This window comes from Condylostylus longicornis, unplaced genomic scaffold, assembly GCF_029603195.1.
Source record: "Condylostylus longicornis isolate FDR11 unplaced genomic scaffold, ASM2960319v2 ptg000049l, whole genome shotgun sequence".
In the NCBI taxonomy this organism is placed as follows: domain Eukaryota; kingdom Metazoa; phylum Arthropoda; class Insecta; order Diptera; family Dolichopodidae; genus Condylostylus; species Condylostylus longicornis.
This window is the reverse complement of record NW_026578018.1, coordinates 6,081,336-6,104,568: the sequence shown is the minus strand read 5'-3', so window position 1 is coordinate 6,104,568 and position 23,233 is coordinate 6,081,336. Positions and strand designations below refer to the sequence as shown.

Below are 23,233 nucleotides of genomic sequence, written 5' to 3'. Positions count from 1 at the left end.
TTGTTCGTTTTATTATTTTTTTTAAGTTGATACTTTCTTCTTTATGTCTATATATATATATATATGTATAAGTATACATATATTATTTAAACTACGAATATTTTTATTTGTATAATTATATGTTAAACGATATATCGTTAATTGTTTTTTTTTTTTTGAATTATTATATTTATTAGAATTTATTATTTTATTTATTTGTCCTTATTTGTATAAAGTGTTCTTGAAAATTTATTAATATATAATATACATAATTTATATAATATAAATATATTTTATATAAATATCGTAATATTTAATTTTTCGTGGTTTTCCTTTTCGATTGTTTATTTTTTTTTTAAATAATAATTTTATTAATTTTACTTAGTTTTCCTTGATGTTTATTTTACAAAAATTTTAATGCTGCTTCCTCAATATATTTCCTCTTCTTGTAATATATACATTATATATATATCTACATATGTGAAGTATTTATTTCGTTTTGCTATATAAGAGAGTATATAATATAATAATGGAATTTTTGTTTTTATATTTTGTTTTTGTATTTTTGCGAAAAAAATTTCTGTAGTTGTTTGCTTATTTTTTTTTTTGTTTCTCTTCTAAATATTATTTATTAGAATAAAATTAAATTTAAAATATATATTAAATATATTAAATATATATAAATGTATATAATCAGCTTACCGATGTTGTATATAATATATACATGGATTTTAATTACAAATTATATGTATATGTATATATAATTTATTTTCAGATATGTCCACAACGAAATTGATTCTCAAATAGGTAACCACATAAAATTAGCACTTAAAAACGTGCTCCATATGTGCCTTGAATATTTCCAAATATTATCCATTTTTTATAAATATAATATAATTAAATTTTTTATAATGAATATTAATTTTTAAAATAAATATTATAAGTCCGTTCTCTTATTTTTATTATTATTGTTTATGTTTAAATATTTTATATTATAACTGTATTTTAGTGTCTATTTATTTTTTAATTTTTGAATTTTATTTATTTTGTTCTTCTGATATTGAAGCGCCGTCGCTGCTGATTTGAAAAAATGTACATTTGTGGAAATTTGAAAATTCGAAAAGAAAAAAAATAATAGAAAAGAAAAATTAATTAAAAGAAATAAATTTTGTGTATTTTTTCTTTGTTAGTTTTTCTTTTTCCTTTTGCCGTTTTTCGAATTATTTTTCTTTTTATTTCAAATTTGTGAATATATATTGTATGTACATATGTTTTTGTAATTTTTGTTACTATGATATCGTTGTGGTCATTTTGTTTTTGGTTTTATTTTTTTTTACTTTTCTTTTCTTGTTTTTTTTTTTATTTTATTGCTTATTTTCCACTTCGTTACTGCTGTTTCATATCGCCACAATTAAAATATCCTTTTCAATACTTATATCCATTTTGTATATATATATTTAAATAAAATTTGTATATAGAGTATATAAAAATGATGTGCGCTTCTTCCTAGAAACAGAAAATAAAAAAAAAATATATTAAATTAATAAAAATTAATGCAAAATGGTATATATATAGTATTCATATATAATTCAATAAAGCTACTCAATGAATATTTTAGGAAAATTTAAAATGTTGTTTAATTTTGTTGGTTAATATTGCAAATACTTTTAAATAAACTCCTAGTATTCACATGGATTCAAAATATTCTTTTTAATTTTTCTTCATTTGCTTATTTATACATAAGTATCTTTATAAAAAATTTACTATAACATAAAAAAAAATATTATGCTATTATAAAATTTGGGTTTCGATATTGTAATTAAATTCAAATGAACACTCAAAATTATAATACGTTAGTGTTAAACTACGAATTCAGTAGTTCCGTTATTCACAGCTGATTTCAATGAGATTATGTTTTTCATTAATGAATTTGTGATAAATATCTTATACAGAGGAAGCAACTTCGAACGCTTTAATTTTTGTGGTATTTCATAAGAAAAATCCCCAGAAGTGATACAGTAAAATTTCTAGTTAAAAAATTTTTAGATTACGGTTGGACATAATCTGTTCATTTTCAATATGCATTGTTGTATATACATTTGCAGTAAAATTACAATTTGCATATATTTCCGAAAATTCATTTTTCTGTTAAGCTTAAACAAAGCTTAACCTATATTAAGTGTGGTAACTATTGTGGTAGTTAAAACAATAAAATTATTGTCCTTACTATTTTCTATAAAACGTAGCGATTTTACATCAAATTCTAAGATTTGCTTCAAGATGTATGGACTAGTAGTCCATACATCTTGTATTGACTTGGAGTAGTAGTCTTAACGGTACTTTTATTAAAAAACTGCTTTTATATAAATTTTAATTAAACGTATCGATTTTTTTAAATAATGCACTTTAATAAGCAACTTCCATATTTTTAAAATAAATTTTAAAATGCAATAATAATAATAAATTATTCGCAAAACTAAATATTATTCAAAAAATTTTATATTCAATTTTATTATAATTATATTCAATTAAATTTAATTCAACATTTCATATGTACTTAGCGCTATAGTATTCGTGTCGTTCGTTTCAATCACCAACTTGAATTAACAGTAGCATATGGCAGAATTAAAGAATAAGTATTGTATAGTATAGTAGTAAAATAGCTACACAAACCTACATCCGCGTATATAATATTATATTTTATATCAGAATTCAAAATGTTGTTTTAAATAACATTTTCCTTTTTAAACATGGTTTCTTTTTTTTCGTGGCGTTCTTTTGCGGAAATTCGTTCATATTTCAATATTCAAGCACAAATATATAAATGTATATTATATTATATAAGTGAATGAAAGTTTTACTTATAAAATGAAAAATTTTAAATTAGAAAATAAAATATTGGTAAACGATTTATTGTTTCTCACAATACAAAAACAAAAAAAAACAAAAAACGAAGAGAAACAAAGAAATGAAAACCAAACACAACAAGAAAAAATAAAAACAGGAGCAAACTGTCATTTAAATTTAATATTCAAGTTTGTGTTTTCGTTTTTTTTTATTTTAATTTTTTAAATTTTTCTTCTTTTTTTTTTTTGTTTAGCGAATTATTTAAATTGAATAAGGTTACATGTTTATGTATAAAATCATCATATATATGCAATTATTTATGGCATTTTTATTGGGATTAATACATACTCATGCATAACTCTGTATATATACAACTGTTTATATGTATGTGTTTTATTAAAATAAGTATGTATGTACATAACTATACTTAAAGTTTTATTGTATATACGAGTACGTAAAAAAAATTTTTGTTTTTTATTATACTCATAAATGAATTTTATGTATGCAAATTGCAAAATGTTTCATTAAATTCAGAAGAGATGAAGCAGTAAAAAATGAAAAATAAAGAAAACCAAAAAAAAAAAAATGGAGTCAGAAAATGAGAGTGAATACAACGCTATTCAAGAATATTATTTATTTGTAATATTTCTGTGTTGTATGCATTTCACAGTGGTGAGATATCAAATTTATTTTGATCATCACAGAAAAAAAAGCAACATATCAAATATATAGGTAATATTCATTATTTAAAGCACGAATAAATGAAGAATAAATGAAGGAATGAGCCGCAAAAATAATGTTTCATTTGTATTTTATATATCAGAAAATATTTTTTTGGCTTTGAAATTTCATATTGTTTTAAAATCTCATAACTCTATGATACTTTCCTCATAGAAATTCTCAGACGGAAAAGATTTGAAACAAAATACCTTTCATTATGTTTTATTATGCGCCGTTTTCTCTTCGCTTTATGTGGTATGGATTAGTCGAATCCGTTTAGATTGCAACTTATGAGATTAGGCTTTTGGACTTAATAACGTTTTATTGTCGTAGAATGGATTTTGATATAATATTATGTAGTTTTCATTCATCAACTTGTGGTGGGTCATGTGGTTACCTCAGTTTTATTGGATTACGTTTTTTACAAAAAGAGTCCCGAAAACTTAAGATTGGTCAAGCTTTTCAATATTTCGCCTTATAGCACGGACTATGAGATGCACGAATAAGTGAAACAATATGATTTTAACTTATATTTATCTGCTCTGGCCGGACTATACAATAGCATTGATTTTGTTCAATTTATTCCTGGTTTATGTGATGCTTTTTATTAACTTGTCCTAGCAGTAATTGTATACGTTTGGTTTTAACTATTTAAATTTTTAATTAACTTATTTTTTCCTCCCACCTTTCCCTTTCTCATCGATTTCCTTTTATAAATGATAACACTTTTAGTTATAATTATTACGATAGCCACAGTTGTTAGTTAAGTAATGTTTTTTTTTTTTTTGCTACGAATTGCTTATACTTAGCAATCGTCTGATATATTCCTGGAATGTAAATTGAAAACTTATTAAAACTTAAATTTATATTAAATGATTGTATTACAATGAATTAGAATGAATATTTCACATGCCTATTGTCAATTTAGGTGAACATAAATTAAATCATTAGCCTTTACATAACATACACTTACAGTCCAAACGAAAAATTCTCTATATAATATTTTGCATGAGGATCTATTACCAGGAAAATAATATTATAAAAAATTTCTTGCTATCTACATATACATATTATTATTTTCTTAATGATTGAAAATTTTTACATACATATGCATATAGTGTATGTTTATTTATACCCATATTATATAAATTTAATTCTATATAGTGCGAACCGAATTTTCGATTCACTACTGATGCATAAAAAAAAAATTTTTTTTTTTTATATAAAATAATAATCAAAAGTATATTTTTCTTATTATATTGTATATGAACCGATAATACATAATATTGTAGATATATAAAAGAAGAGTTTCAAATACAGTACATATTATATAGAACATAAATAGAAAAAAAAAACTGGAAAATTTAAAAAAAAAAGGAAAATATAAAAAAAAAAAAGAAAATTTTTTTTATAAAATTGAGTTCAAGTGGGTTATTCGACGTAATTGTGTCATGAACTTCTTATAAAATATATTTTATATGTGCGATATTATATATGCATATTTAGATATATACATACATACATTATTATTATGCAGTTATATCCATAGATGGGTAAGTATATAATATAACTTAAGATACCCTATAAATATGTATGTAAGTACAAATGTACATAATTTTTTTTTTTTTTGAATTAAATAGATATCTAGGTATACATAGAGAAAAAAGAGGAAAGAAAAAAAAATAAATTTTTGCCTTCCCCTTAAAATTTTTATTTCATATTTTTTTCGTTTTTTGTTTAAATATGTTAGTGGTAATGCTCTTTGACGTGTTATATCTACAATCAAAAGTATTTTCATATGGTTTTTTTTTTCTGTTTTTGTGTTTTGTATGCTTTTGTGCTTCTTTTTATACTTGTCATATTAAATTTTTGCAATCAGTTTTTTTTTTTTTTCAATTTTTTTATAATTTTATTTTTTTTTTTAAGCTTCTATAATAATTTCTTGTTATTATTGTTGCTGGGTGTCGTTGTTGCCATTTGCTCACTATATATACTATATAATATGCCTGAATTGTGTAGCCTCTGTTTTGATTGCAAGAAGGGAATATTGCAATTAAAAAAAAAAAAAAAACTTATTTTATTTTTTATTTTTTTATTTTTGTTTTTACTCTGCTGTTCCACTTTCTTTTTATAATATTTTAAGGAACGGAAGATTGAGATATGAATATGCCGTGAAGGAAATCTTTGACTATAATATACTGTCATATTAATATACATGTATAATAAAATATTTCTTTTTTATACAAATGGCTATGTATACAGGTATACAATATAATATATACTTCAAAAATACATATGAATAATATATTATGTATATATGTAGTATATATATACTACATATATATATATATATAAGTACATACCTCCATATGTAATATGATCTAAGGGCAACTTTTATAATTTTTATACATTATACATACTTGTATACATATTCATAAATTTATATTGACATATTAATTTGTACTTATAAATTATGGGGTTTTATATGTACATTGAATATATGCATATATACTGATATATGATTTCCATATACATATATATATGATGAGTGTATATAGCAATAAAAATATAAATTTTTATGTACATGTAGCTGTTATCAATAATTACTTTTATTTTATTAAATTTTATTTTATTTAATTTTCATGTAATATTTTTTTTCTCACATTGCATACTTTTAGGGTACAGTAAATTTTTTGCTATAATGTGTATAATAATAAAAATATATCAATTTTTTTGTTATTCTTTAAGTGTCCTATAGTACATTTTGCAACTATTTAATAAAGAATAATAAAACAAAGTAGAAGAAAATTAAAATTTCCGATATTTATTTTAAAATTCAGTATTATAAAATTCATATAACAGTTTATTTATTAAATTTCAATTTTTTCTCATTATTTTGAGAAAAATTATTTATTTCTTAAATTCAATGATAAGGAAAAAATTTTTATTTTACACATTTCTTGCAAATTTTCATTGAATTTATGCAAAATACACCAATTACAGCAATCTTGTTAGTAAATTTTCTATTAGTGAATAACTATATTTGTTCTCTCAAAATGAACGAATAACTAAAATATACGTTATCAGTGTAATATAAGTACTTATTGATTTAAGTTAATTAAGATTTAAATATCATAATTATAATAATTGTTAATTGTAACTTTAATCCTTGTTTTTAGAATTATTTCGTGTAATGCTTTCTATTGTCTTAGCAAATATTGCAATGAGAATTAATACTACAATTTTTCTTCATACTAAGATTAAATTGGAATATAGGAATTAAATTTAAAATACAGATGATATTCATACAGCGAAATACAAACAGAAGAGTACATATAATTGCAATATGTACAACAGGAAGAAATAATACTGACATTTTGTTTTACTATGTTGTCTAAAAAGGTTAATGACCTTTAATAACATGTAAAAATTTAAAAAACTTTATAATTTTTCAAAATTTTTCCATATACATATTTGCTTTTGTCTCACACTGAATAAATAGGGTTACTTTACAAAAGTTTTTATTAAAAAAATTTTAATAAATTTATTTTCTTTTAATATATAAATTTTAATTAAACGAAAAAACCAAATAGAAAAAAGAAATAATCCAAATCTTTTGATGAACAAACTTTAAATAGCCTTAACATGATATGTCTAAAATATTATAGTACAATATAATGTTATCTCTAAAATATAAAAGCGTCTTATATAGTGCCCTTATTTTGATTTATGGTAATTGATGTACATATCATATACCGGTTCATATACACACATACAAATGTATTCAAAATTAGTTATATTTTATTTAAAATAATATTCTACTTGTGTTATAAGTATATGAAAATATTATGAATATTGTGATAGATTCTTAAAGGATATTATGTATGTAATGTGATGGACAGAATATGATATAGACCTGAAAATAAATAAAAAATGGAATTGTCGTTTCCACCTCTTAGCTTTTTTTTTCTTTATTTTTTGATTTAAATTTTCAACAACATTAATGTCACTGCTTTAGGTAATTCTTGATCTGTACTAGAAAGGAAAAAAAAAATTTGAATAATAAACCTAAAGATATAGAAATAAGTAAAATAAGTTTTTATTATATTTATATGTGTGAATTTTATACAGAGTGATGCCGCAAAAAAAGAAGTTCATCTGCAGCATAATTTTGTGCATAAAATGCGTTCAGTTTTCATATAATAAAAATAAGAAAATGTAAAGATGACAGAGATAATAAAATATTAAAATAATAAAGTTCTATGTATATATAGATAGAGTATCCTTTTCAAATTAAAATATTCATATCATATAAAATAATAGTTATATGTGCCGCTTAAAAATAATATATACAATTATTTATGTAACTACATATATAGCTAGTTTTGCAAAGTAGATGATGCACTTTATCAAAAATTCTTTATAATATCCTTAAAAAACATGTGTACCTTTATGGATTTATTATACATGTATAAAATATTGTTTATATGTACTATATTATTATTATGTAGGTAATCCTTACTTGTTAACCCCTTTTAACATTACAAAATATAAAAGTATATATATGCAAGAAATGAAAGAATAAAATAAAAAAAAAATAAATTTGATTTTTTTTAAAGTAAAGGCAAAAATCTTTGATGTTAATTCTTTCTTACATTATTCAAATAATTCCTGCAATATTATTATAATAAAAAAAATAAAAACAAAACAAAAAAAAATGTTTATAGCTATGTGTGTGTAAAAAATAAAAGTAAATAAATATTTAAATATATTTTTTAATTTTTTTTTACCTATTTTGTGCATATTTATATAAAAAATATATATAAATAAATATATGAACTTATGTACGTGTATCCCAAGTAAAAAAATCAAACTAAATATTGCGGTCCTCGCGATATATAGCAATTAGAATTTAAAAAAGAGAAAAACTTGCTTTTTAGAGTCGTCTCAACTTTAATTTGTTAATTTAAGTGCAAACTAAATTTTGGCATTTAAAAATTTCGTATAAATTAGTTAAATAATCGTTTTTTTAACTCTATAATCACAATAAAAAATTCATTATTAAGATGAAAATTCCGTAACTAGAAATAAAACTCTATCTAAAAACTCTTTATGAATTTATTTATCGTTTAATACTTAAGAGTTTAATGCCTCAATTATTACTATTATAGCAATGATACTTGTGTTCCCTCATTATATTTTGGACGAAATGGTTCGAATAGTTTGACTATTCATAAAATTCTTAGAATTGTATGAATATTGCTATTTGTAGAGAATTTAGGTAGTTGTATATGATAGTTATATTCATATTAAACTGATATATAAGCCATCATAAGCCGAATTAGTGTTTAGAAATAGAAACAGATTAATAGGCTGTGGAAATTATAACAGAATAATAATTGAGAATAAATACAATATTTTTACTTGGGACATAAAATAAATTGGCATATAAATATAGTATATATATAAATATATAATACTTGTTACTTGATAAATTGGCATATAAGTATAGTATAACTATTTAAATATACTTATGCATATTGTCGAATTTATAATGTATCTAGGTACCCCTATAATATACAAAAAACACAATGGAATTGCCACCGTTAATGGTTTTTTTTCTCAATTTTATTTTTCTATATTTTTTTTTGTATATTCACCCTTTTAGAGGTTAAAAGAGGGTTTTCATATCATTTGAATGGCCTATTTAGTTTAAGAGATCCTTCTTGAAATTTTCCTCTTCTTTTCATAATATTATATTATATGAAAAAAAAACATACATATAGTTTTCACTTAAATACATATCTTCGCAATAAGTATATATGTATATATATATAAACGTATAATATAAATATTATATATATCCTTGTTTATGTATTATGTACCTACATACTATAATAATATACTCTATATAATAATATTCATTATATTGTTTGTTTGTCATTTTATTATTATATGTTTGTTTATTTGTTAATTTCATATATCGTATAAATTTTACATATTGTGTATATAACATACATATATAGAGTTTTCTTATCTATTTGTACTTCTTCTCTTTTAATTAATTTTATTAGGTTTTTATGCACAATATAAGTGCAATATACATTTTATAGCTACATTATTATTGTGTGAGAAATTTTAGAACTAAAAAAAAAAATAATTAATTAAAATGTTAAAAAACAAAAATTTTTACGATATTTAATAGAAGTGCGTATTCATACGCACGTATCTATATAATACTATATAATGTATATTCTACATATAGGCTTATCATCCATATTTTTTAAAAATTTTACGAGTATATAAATATGCATATACATATATTATAATATTGTAGGTTATACATAGTAAACTTAAATACTTTGAAGTTATAGAGGTCTATTTGCTGGTATCATTTAATTAATTCGAATATCATAGCTAAAACATAGTTAGATATTATTAAAATTATTAATGAAAATTAATATGTAAATTCTAACAGTAAAATTTTATCGAGAAATTGCTTAAATCAAAAGTATGACTAGCCAAATTACACGTAAGGGATACTAGCTTTTGAAATATTTTTTTTAATTTCAACTCGAGATTTTGGAAGAGTGTTAAATTTAATAATAAAAATATATAATTGCTCTATCAGTGGAAGATTATTTGTTACAATTTTATTATGGCTTTTGTGTAACAAATTTCAACTTGTAACAAAATTTTATATTCTTCAACATTTAAAATTTAATATTTAATAAACGCAAAATTTTCTTACAACTGTTTTGACTATGATGATTAGTTTAATTTTAGTTTGAACTACTGTAAAAAATATATATTCTATAAAAACTTATATAGGCCAGTATGATCCTTATTTTCTGTACAGTATCATGTGCAGAAACTTTAGTTTCAATCATGTACAATTATGAAAAAATTATAATTTATTGAATTAGTTGAAGCTGGAAAGCTGGAAAGAATAAGTTGGAATTTAGAGTTATAAATTAAATCTTAATAATTTATAATTGAATTTATATTAAATTAAATTAGATACACGTTGTTTTTAAATCGCATACACTTAAAATATTCTCCCAAATACTGCTCTTACTTTCTCGATTACAATTTCGTTTTTGTAATCTGAAATAAAATTTGGAATTTTGACCTGTTTTCAAAGCATTTCTACACAAAATCTGTGTTAAGTATCTACTATTCACTATTACCACACTGAAATATTTAAAATTTTTATAATAATTATTATTTAACTTAAATTAATGAATATAATAATTGTATTTCATACAAAACTATATAAATAATATTTTTAAAATTTTTATATACATATTTACTTTACAAAAAATTAGAGATAATTCATGACTTTTATTATATACACACAAAAATATTTCTCTTTTCATTTAATTTTTTTGTTTTTTGTACCATATTTAAGTGCGGTAATTAATTTTTGTCTTTCCAACCAATTTACCTTATTAAAAAAGTTAAAAAAAATAAAATATAATTTAAATGCAAAAGGATATACAAGGATATAGTATTATGTTGAAGGTAATCGTTTGTCTCATAATATGAAAAATACTTGTAGTTACATTATGTACATAATATGTACATATGTATAATTGTGAACATGTAATATTATAATAATATTTTACAAGCATTAATAAAATTATAACATAGTGCTTCTACAAAATAGTACATAATATAATTTTTAAGATTTTTAATGTTACAAATTTTTAGAATGTTAAAAATAAACTATAATGATCTTAAGCATAATTGTTGGCTTACAAAAGGGTAGGTATATAATGTTTATATAATAAAATTACACGTCTATATGTAGTCTATTTTAGATTAAAAAACAAAAACTATATTTTTATAAAGTTTGTTTTATATAAATTGCATCAACATTTAATAAGATTATTAAAGGTTTATGACTTTTCTGAATAAAAATAAAATTATCAATGAAATTACTATAAATATAGTTTTTATGAATTAATGTTTGTTATAATTATTAAAAAAATATTTCTGTAATAATTAAAATTATAATTTTTAGTTTTATGAGATTTCAAATAGATTTATTATTTGCAAATAGTTGCGATAACATTTCTTTCAAATTACAAATGTTTTACATTTTTTGAAGATTGAAACCTGATATTTTATTTACAAATATATACATATACCTAGGTACTATGGGAGTAATTTAAATATATCTCAAGAAAGAAATTTTCACCGTTCTTCCTACTGTAAAAAATATGGTCTCTCATAGTCCTAAAATGTAATTATTTGACAATTTTATCAAAATTATAAAAAATAATTTTAAATATCGCAATAAGAAACTGTAAGACTTTCTTTTCTACTACGAAACAATATAAACGAAAATATTACAATAAAAAAAAGCTACGATAATGATTTTCAATAAAAAACATCTTCTTTTCTACATTATCTCATATATAATCTATTTAATATTTTGCAACAGTTTTCACATCCCACATACCATTTTGATAATTCATTAAAATTTAAAGTCCTTGCGAAATTTTTTTTTTTTCTAATTAGATTCACTCTAATTTCTATCTTATATATATATATATATAATGTTATTTGCAAATATTTATGATGATCATTTCTCTGACCTATATTACATATTATATATACATAATATCACAAATTTGTTGTCATTGAATTAAAATTATTCACAATGGTTTGCACATCGATAATTTAAAATCAAATAAAAATTAATAGTCTGGCAAAAAAATAATCGGGGGAAAAGAAAATCATTTACTATTTAAAAAATTTTTTTAATATTTTTCTCTTTCTAATTTAAATTTAATTGATATATAGATAAAACCCAGGCAAATATATGCATATATCACACAAAAAAAAAAATTAAACGTAAAAAATTAAGATCAAAAAAACCAAATATTAAAAAAAAAAAGAAAAAGTCAAAATTAAGTTTTTCTATTTTTTTTTTTTTTTCGTTATCATTTCAACCTAAATTAAATTTCCCCTTAAAATATGCTTTCATTTACAAAAAAAAAAAATGTGCTTGCATATTCTACATTTTTTTTAAATCTATTTTTAAATATTCAACATGGCTATGTATATGTGTATGTATTATGATATATAGAAGTATATATTGTATAGGAGCAAAAAAAAATGGAGTGAATATAATTAAAAATTCTTTTTTTTTAATATTTAATTCACATATATAATATACATATGTTCAAACGCACAAACATATATATTTAAATTTATTTACAGTATATAACCATCTAGAAATGGTACCCATATAAATTCATATGGATCGACTATAATTATACTTAAACTAAAAAAAAAAAACAAAAAAAAAATAGATAAAATTTTTTCCTTTTTTTTTCTTTTTTTGTCGTCTGTAATGATAATTGACTTAGAAATATACATACATATAAATAAATTTTCTCGGTAAACGAAAAACAAAAAAGACTTGAATAAAAATTCTTTTTGCTACATAACACGTATAACACGATGATGTTTAAAAAAAAAAAAATTCGCAAATACATGAACTTTATTTCATTAAATTTTTAATTTGTCATAGTATTTTTCCAATTAGTGGCGCATTGGCCTAGTAATTTTCAGAATATTTTTATTTAATATTCATATTTTTATGTATATGCATAAAAATCGTATGAGATATAAGACCGGAAGGTATAATATATTATATTATATTCATCTGGTAAAGGTGTGTCTGTATGTTTACATGTATATCTATATTATAAATAATATCAAAAAAATTATTTACTTATATCTTATACAGGTAAATAAACATTTAAATTATGCACAATATAATAATATAATAAGGTGTTCTGCAATAATATATTGCATATATGTAGGCGCAATATAATAATGTATATGTATAATAAATATTATACTGCAATAGAAATGAGAAGAGAAAAAAAAAAGGACACTGACACCAATTTTATTTTTCTTATCTTTTTTTGTTTTTTTGTATCACGTTATTTGAGTGTGTGAATATATTAAAAGTGGGCAAAAATATTCAAATTCAAGTATGTTCGTATGTGTCAGTAAATAATATTTTTTTTCTTCTCTCTCTTTTAGTTTTTTAATAAAATTAATTTATAAAAAAAATATGCATGCATCAAAAGTGACATCACGTTTATTTTAAAATAGGTGGCAGAGTGCAAAACATTTAATCATGAATTTTTTTTTAACTCTTTTTTTTTTTTTACTTAAAAAGATGTAAAAAATGGTACCTTTTTTCGTTCCCAATTACAATTATAAATATAGGGGGAAAAAATAGAAAAAAATAACCGCTACAAAATTTTAATTTGCGTGTATGCAAAATGTTGCCTTACCAGTTGGAAATTTTTATTAAAAAAAAAAAAGTACGTCCTCTATTCCATGTTCATTCTCTTTTCTCATTTATGCTTTTATTTCATTAAAAATTATTAACTAAAATTTATATTAATTTATAAAATGTAATAAAAACTTTAACTTTATTATGGATCACAATTCTCTAAGTGCACAAAATATAATTTACATTCCTATATAATATATGTATGTGTGTGTGTATTTGCACAAAACAAAAAATCATGTCCATCTTTTCTCTTCTTAAAGTCATCATATTATAATAATCATGTTTTTATCATCATAATAATTAAGATGATTATCATAAAGAAGAAAATTTATTGTACATGCAAAATAAGAAAAGAGACCGAAAAAAAAAAAAAAATAAAATTAAAATGAATAACTCATTAGAATTGCTTCGCTCGAGAATAGCATAAAATTACCTACAATTTTAAATAATAAAAGTATAAACAAAGAGAACAAAAAAGTGACATGGCCATAACAAGCTTTTGAAAAATAAAACAGAACAAAACAAAAAATGAGAAAAAAAATTTCATTACGGAAGCGTTTTTTTTTTTTCTTCTGTTTCTCGTACATTTCATTTTCTCTTCTCTCTCATTTTGTTTTAACAAAAAGTTCATTTGTTTTCTTCTTTTTTTTTTCTCTGTTTTTTGCTTTGTTTTATTACGAGATAAAAATATTGTTATGTTTTAAAACTAAAGAGAGCTCTAGGTATATAAAAATAAACAAAAACAAATTATGAAAATTTAAAAAAAAAAAGGAAAAATTAAAAAACTAAAATAAGTTGAAGTCAGTCACATACATTTAAACGCAAACCACAAGAAAAAGAATAAAATTAATATATGAAAAAAAAAAAAAAACAAAAACGAAAATCTAAAACTAAATTAATGCAAGTGTAAAGAAATTTTCTCCTTTTTTTTTCTCTTTTTTTTTTAAGGTATGCAAAAAATGTTTTTCACTTGTTTTCCATTTTGTTTTTTTTTTCTGATGTGAAAGAAAAGGAGAATTGCGGCTGGATTGTTCTTTGTTTTTTTTTGTTAATTTTTGATTGTTGATTGTTTTTGTTGTTGTTGTTTCTTGTGTAATATTTCTTGTGCATTATTTTGTTTTCTATCCGTACGATATATTATTTTGTTTATTAAAACAAAAAAAGGTAAGGCAAAAAAAAATTGCAAATTCTAGTTTTTCTGCTGCTTCTTTTTTTGTGCCTTTCTTTTATATTCATTCATATATCATTATTTTACTGCACAGTTTATTTTGTAGTTTTCATTTATCTTGCTAAAATTTTTATATCTATTATTATTTACTTTTACTACAATATATTTTTTATGTACAAGTTTATATGTATAGTTAGTTTTTCATATAAAAGTATATATGTGTACTCGTATCAAAATTATGAGAAAAAACCTCTTATGCTGCAAGTTATTTTTAGTATTCATGAAAAATATGACAGTAATGAACAGGCGAGAATCGAAAAATTTGAAGGCAAGTATCATTTTGATATTTTTATTGTTGAAGTTCTGATAAATGGCGTGTTAACATATATGCCATATCTCTTAGTGGTGATTTTGATTGGTAACGAATAAATGATTTCGGATTTATTAACTAGCATCAATAGCTATAAAATCGAATTCTATTAAAAAAGTAAATGATTCATATTATTAACAAAACTCTTAGGGAAAATCCTCCTTAACTTGCCTAACATAAATTTCTATAATTTATAGCACAAAAAACAGTCTTAATTGTTAACACTGTCTACAGTAAAAGCAGAAACACTTGTACTTCAAACTTTATTGTATTTAATAAAATTGAAAATAATTAAAGTTTTAATATAAATTTGAAATATCCCGCCCCATACAATTATAATGCATATTTTGTTTAATAAACTTGAAATTTATATATGAAAATAATCTAGTAAATATTAATTTTTATTTAGAAATGAAAAAATTAAAGTTGACTCTAATTTCATATTATTATAAATTTTTATGTATGCGTATAAAGAAAATTCATAAATGTAGGCTACTAACCTATATTATGGTAACTGTTATTTAGGTTTTAAATAATTTTTATAATGATATTAAGATTCTACATATATATACCCAAAATATGTATATTATATAATTTTGCCAAATAGTTAACATTATTCACTTTCTAAAATAAATATAATTATAATAATTATTATAAAATTTTTTAATAATATCATAATAAAATGATTTCACTTTATACTATATTTTAATGTAAAATTTTTTTTTAATAAAATATTTAAATTACCTAATTTCTACTATAATTTGTATAAACATTCTATAACTATAATATATTTTTATAATATTAATTTTATAAAATGTTTTTTAAGAGAAACATAATTTATTTTTAATTATATGGTACTATGAGTTTTCATTTATTTTTCTTCTTCTATGCTCAAATAAAATTTTCTTCATCTCTTTACTTTATACATAGGTAGTCCTTATTTTTAGATTGCAATTTCATGCAAATATACAAATACATATAAAAGCCAAAACAAAAACATAACATTATAACAGCGAGAAAATTAAGGATGTTAGTTACAACTATACGTACAAAAAAAAAAAAAAGAAACACAAAAAAAAATATAAAAAATTAAGAATTATGAAGATTCTTTCTTTTTCTTCAATACCACATTTAACAAAAATAATAAAGTAGAATAAGAAACACAAAAACAAAATTAGAAGTTACAATAAAATAAAAGTTAAATAGAAACCAAAACAATGCAAAAAACAAAAAAAAAATGTAACAAATACAGTTAAGAAAAAAAAGAGAATATTAAAAGAAAAACAAATAAGTCGAAACAACTGGCCTCTTTTTCCTCTTTACTACTTTAAAACAACGAACAATAAACAGAGTGTTGTACTGTGTGATTATTATTAAAAAACAAAATATAAATTTTTTTTTTAGTGCCACAACAGTTCCTACCTATATTTTTATGTATATTACCGGCTACCCGGTAAAAATTTTTGCATAAAATCATATAGAATACCATCTTTCATAATATTAAGTAAAAAAATGTAAAAAAAAGTAAAAGCAACAACCGCACTAAAAATTTTAGTGAAAAAAAAATTTAACAAAATAAAACTGTAAAATATTAAAAAAAAAAACAAAATTAGAATGACACACATACATTATTATAACCTCAAATACATTATAAAAACAAAAACTGCTTAAGTCAGAATAAGTAGATTCGAGAGAAATTAAGTTTAGATATTCCTATCTAAGTTTTTTAAACAAATGTTCATTAAAATTAATATGCAAAATTAATATAGAACATAATAAATGTATGCTTGTATGTTAATGAATGTATGCTTGTATTAATATATAATTGAATGTATGCTGCAAAAAGAGAATGTATATTCTTCAACTGGTACCTCTAATAATGAACGCAACAAGTTAAAATGGTTAAAAACACATGACTGTCTTTCTATTAAAGCCAATTTGAACACAACTATTTCAGAAACATAATTCGAAACTTTTAATCATTGATTTATTGATTATGGTTAGAAAAATAGTGTAATAGAACAATACCAATTTATATGTTCTTGTAATGGTGCCCCTGGTAAATAATAATTAGTATAAAACAATCTGAAGAACAATTTCCCGGAAATTTCTTCGTACCTCTATCGCTCAGTTGGTAGAGCGTTTGTCTAGTAATCGGTATGTCACTAGTTCGAATCCAATTCGACGAGATAAATTTTTCTGTCCAAACTCGTAACCTTTGATCTGTAGTTGTATGAAGAAATTTCCATTAGTTATCTTTTTACAAGCAATACCTAAAACTTTAATAATTTAAGCAAATTTATTTAAATTATTTTATTTATACACTAATTTTAACATCTAAAAATGGTCGGAAATGAATTTAATTTTGCCCAAAAATTTTAATGAGGAAAACTTAAATATTATAGTGTATTATCCCCATTTTCTCAAAAATTACCTTACAAAGTTTTATCATTTTACCACATAATCATAATATCTACATAAACGTATATAATTTCAATATAAATGCAAATTATATATAAGCTTATATTATATAGGTATTATATACACAAACAAACTTAAAAAAAAATTTTCATAAAGAAAACGTTTTGTAATTAAGGATAATCAGTGATGAAAATAATTCAGCATACTCTAGTAAATTTATATCAGAGTTTAAAAAAAGAAAACCAAAATAAAACAACACTAAATAAAATAAATGTAAAAGAAAATGAAGAAGACGAAAAAAAGAAAACAAGAATTAGTTAAAGGAAAAAAATAAAATAACGGTAAATAAAAAAAAAATTGCAATTTTTTTTTTTCTTGTGTATTTACCGGTATGTTTTTGTTTAACATCAATTTTTTTTGCTTTTGAATGAGTTTAGAGACCATTCAAAATTTTTTGGGCCTCTTTTTTTATAAATACATAAGTTTTTTTTTAAGATTGTAGCATTATTCAAGTAAATATGCAAAAATTTTGTATTTATGTACGCAATCGCCATAATAATTTTTAATTTTATTTTTTTTTTTTCATTTTCTTTTGTTTTTCTTTGGTTGATTATCCTTTATTACATTGAGATAATATGATTTTTGTTAATGAAAATCATAAATACTTGTATAGCGCTCCAATAATTTAATATTATTATTATGAAGTATGAATGCATAAAAAATGAAAAGTAACTTTAGAAAAAAAAATTGTTATTTATTTTAATATGGCGTATAACTATAATATCATATAATATTATACATATAAAACTGATGATTGTACGAAAATATTTAAAAAAAAAACTAGCAAACGCAGAACAATAACAACGAAATGATCTTTACGGCAAGTTCATTATTTTCGACTTAAAAACGGTGTGATTTAAAATATTTTATAATAGAAGAGCTGCAATATTTTATAATAAACAGCTCGAATATTTTTATTTTTTCTTCGGAATAGGTTTAAAAAACAAGGCTTATTCTGAGTGTAATCGTAAATTAACATAAAATGTGTAAAACAATTGAGGCAATGGACATGATAACAAATTATTTTCTTTATTTTAAAAGTACCAATACAATATTAATTCTATATTAACAAAAATTTAGTTTTTAAAGAATGGCTTTAGTATTCAGATATCCAAAAATTTTTATGATTGCATTTTTGAGTGAAATTCAGTATAAAGCAAATTATTCAAAATTTCAAGATTGGGCGATTGATTGGCGTTGTGCGAATTACCCTATTATAGAATGAATTTATGGAAAAACTTCCAAGTTCCTTTTTAGGAAAGCTTCTTACCGAAATAAAAAATTACGTTTTCGGTCCGTATTAAATTTAAGATTTCGGACTTGCAGCTAATAATTTTGCCAAAAAAAAAAATAATTGCTTAACATGTAATACACAAGTCTACGTTAAAGTTCAAGGTAAAATACAAAGTGTGTAAAGTATTAAATGTATATTTTAGAAATTTGCAAAATTAATTTCCCAAATAGAAAATGGGAAAATTAGGAATTATAATTAGAGTTTTGTCTATGTAATATTTTAACAAAAAACCAAAAAAATCGTTTATCATAGATGTTCATTACCGTGTTCAAGTTCTACTTTTGAATTGAAAGTTCACTAATATACTACCTACTAATGACTGTCTGTCACTCATTTTTTAAGTTTATCGTATAATTTTTAAATTATAATCAATTTGGAAAAAATATAGACATTACACAAGGGCTAAATTTAAATTCACTGAAAATACAAAAGCCATAGAAGACCAGCGATAATTTTATTACCAAATAAGCTCAATAAATGCAACCTAAGCTCATTCAGCGAAAATTTAAAAATTTGCAGCCCTACAACAACATTATTTTTAAAAACAAATTACATGAAAAATAAAATTTTCATAAAAAATGAACTTTATAATCTTTAACATTTTATCTAAAAGTAATTATAATAATTTCTTATACACACTCTTACAATATTTCTCATATAATAATATTTTTAATATTTTTTTATTCTTCCTGACAAGAATTATTATTATTATTATTTAGTGTAAAAAAAAAGGATCTTAAAATTTATGCTAAGGAATACAATGTGCCCTATTATAAGATATTTTGTCTCGACACTATTTTTTTTTTTATTTACACTATTTTCGTAATACATAACACAACTTTTTTGCTTTTTTCCTCTTCTTATTATTTTGTTTTTTTATTTTTTGCAATGTTTTCTTTAATTTCTACTGCGTTTTTTTCTTTTCGCAATAAAACAGCAAAAACAAAGCCAGTAACAATAATAAAGACAGAAACAAAAAACCGAAAAAAAAATCTATACGTATAACTAGATTGTTAAAAAAAAAAAATTAATATTTTTTTTTGTTCATAGTTATAGTTATCGTTGTTACCGTCGCTATTATTGTTACCGCCTTCCCATATTACCATCCTTACTATTATAATAAGTGCACATGTATACACACAGAAAGAAAAAAAAACCACATAAATGGACAAAAAAGAAAAATAAGAAGGAGAAGAAGAAGAAATGGGGATTTTCACGGAAAAGCAATGTAATATTGTAATATTGTAATATAACAGAATATAAAAAAGAATTTTAAGTACAAAAATTATTATGCATTTACATACCTACAATATGTATACAACATAATATTATATAAAAATTATGTAGGTATATAGGTAAATATATTATAGATATATCTACATGGTGTAACAATTACATTTTTACTTACTATATGTACAAAGTATGCAAGATTATTAAAATAGAATTTTGTTGAAAATTTTACGGGAAAACTTTTTAATAAAAATGGTACAATTTTTTTTTCTTCTTGTTTTCTTCATAATAAAATAAAAATTTATTCAAAATTAATGTTCTTGAAAGTTAAAATTTTTTTGGTATGCCAAAGTAGTTATAACCTTAAGGTAAATTTATATTGAATAAATGCAAACTATGTAAAGACAAGGACATTATGTAATATACGTAATATTTCTCGATTGAAGAAAAGTTATTATAACTAGAAATTCCTTAATTCCTATAATTAAAGTTCGAATCATAAAAAAGGTATAAATCGTAAATCAGAATAAATAACACTAAAAAATCACCTAAGTATTGTGTTCGTACCTTTCATTATTGGGCTATATACAACGAATAAGAGATCCCGTAAAATTACAAACGAGACGGAAAACTTTTTGAAGCAAAAGGAAATTGTTCGACAATATTATAGCTAAGTTTTCCATTTGAAATGCAAAAATTTGATTTCCAAGACGGAGCAAAAAATTCCTGATATGAATTTACTTCATCTTACTAAGAAATTACATCATTTGAATTTTTAAATATTTTGCAGCTGTCAAACGTTTATAGAGTTGAATTTTTTTTTACCAGTTTCTGGTTTTTGGATTATATTTCTCTATTTTTGGAATTTTTTAGTAAAATTCACTTTAATTTTCATGGTAGCCAATCTTTCTTCCTTACGCTTAAAATATGTACACGCTCAAGTAGATTTATTTGCTGCAGTCTGCTAAGATCAACATAATTAAAAAATTTCTTCTGATTAGTTTCAGAATTCGGAGTAATTTTCCCTTCTCTGTGATCTTATCAATATTAGGACATATTTTGATCAAAATTTATTATGTACATGAACCATGCGCATGAATTGGTTTGTGTCTCCAATAATATTATTATTTAATAACTTTAAACGTTCTTGCCATTTTCTAATATTAAATATTTTTCTCTTAATGAACGTCTCTTAATATTATAAAAAATCAGTTACATTAATCAGGCTTCGCCAATTATAATAAATTATTTAAAAATGACAATAATTAATAAAATTCGTTTTCTCTTAAATTTTTAAAATGATACACAATGTCTTTTTATATACCAATATCGCCTAATGTATGTTACAAGAAAAAAAAAATTTTTTCAGGTTGATGAACTAAGAATACTCGGTATATTTCACTTTTTCTTTCTCCCTAACACAATATAAACCATCAATTTACCATAACTTTTCCTTTTCTTTTTCTTCCCTTTCTCTCTCTCTCTCTCTCTGTGTTACATTATACCCGTACAATCTCACATGTTGTAATGTAATGTGATGCATTAAAATTAAAACAATAAGAAAGAGAATAAAAATTATAAAAAAAAGGAAAAATATCTAGGAATTTTTTTTTGTTTTGTTAGCTTGATTCTGTTTCTGGCCGAGATTGTTTTAGTTTAGTTTTTCTTTAAATCTTAAAGAAAAACTAAAAAAAAAAATTTATTTTATTTTTGCATTCTTTTTTTTCTGCTTTTTTTTTTTAATTCATTGTAGTCTTCGTTGCTTTTACTATACTTACTATATGCTTCGGTTTTTTTTGTCAGTATGGCATTTTGAAGTGGATCCCACTTTAAAAATTATGCGCGGCTCAAGAAGTTTTTCTATATACTTAAACTATGAAGAGGGAAACGTTAAAACAAGAAAAAAAAAATAAACAAAAAAATTGAAAAAATAAACTAAAAAATTTTTATTTTTTGTTAACAAAAAAAAAAAATTATAAAACGTAAAATAATTTTATAGCATTTATAAAGTGTATGGTTGTGAACATTGGATTATAAATAGGATAGTAGAGAAATGACGGCAACAGCAACAACAACAAAAGTAACAATAAAATGTTAGAATAATTTTCTGTTTTCTCTTTTTCATTTTCTAGAAAACAGTGCCAGGATAATAATATACGAAAAGTAGAAAAAAAAACAAATGATGTGTTAAGCCTCCACCATATTCAAGGAATAATAATAATAATATAGTAACAATATAGAATAAGAACTAAAAAATAATGATAAAGGAAAAATGTGAAGAAAAAAAATAAAAAACGTCTGCTTAAGACTACTTTAGTTTGTTTAAAATAAAGAAAAATTACTTGTACACTTTACATTTAACGAACACATAGGCTTTATTAGCTTTCAATTAGTTTTAATAAGAATAATTTTATTATGCGGGAGAGGGAGCAAAACTTTTTTAGCAAAAGAATAAAATATGATAAAAAAAAAAAACAGAAAAAACTTAAAAGAAAACAAGACATTTTTAATTTTTTTTTTTTATTTTACTTATTTTTTTACAACACTCAGATTTTCCTTATTTTCATCTTCCCTCTTCTCTGCTATATTGTCTTTTTAAACTATTCTTAATCTCATGTCAAATAAAAAAAAATATTATAATATATTGTATCACATACGAATGCTTACATAATATTATAATTGTGTATGTATGTGGGGATAAAATAAAAGTTAACGAATCTTAGAATTAATTTAAAGGTTATAACAGTTTAAGTTTTTCGCTTAATTTATTTTTTGAATGTTACTAATATTGTTCATGTTTTCGTTTTTTAAAGTTAAATT

The 23,233-nt window shown here is 21.8% G+C and overlaps 1 long non-coding RNA gene across 1 annotated transcript in view; it reads right to left on the bottom strand.

The window, feature by feature from the left end:
- Positions 1-925: 925 nt before the first annotated feature.
- LOC129611410 (uncharacterized) overlaps positions 926-23,233 on the bottom strand; it is a 75,323-nt gene continuing 53,015 nt past the window's right edge. The window contains exon 2 of the long non-coding RNA XR_008697159.1: positions 926-1,485. This is a non-coding gene — a long non-coding RNA (uncharacterized LOC129611410). The remainder of the gene's footprint in view (positions 1,486-23,233) is intronic.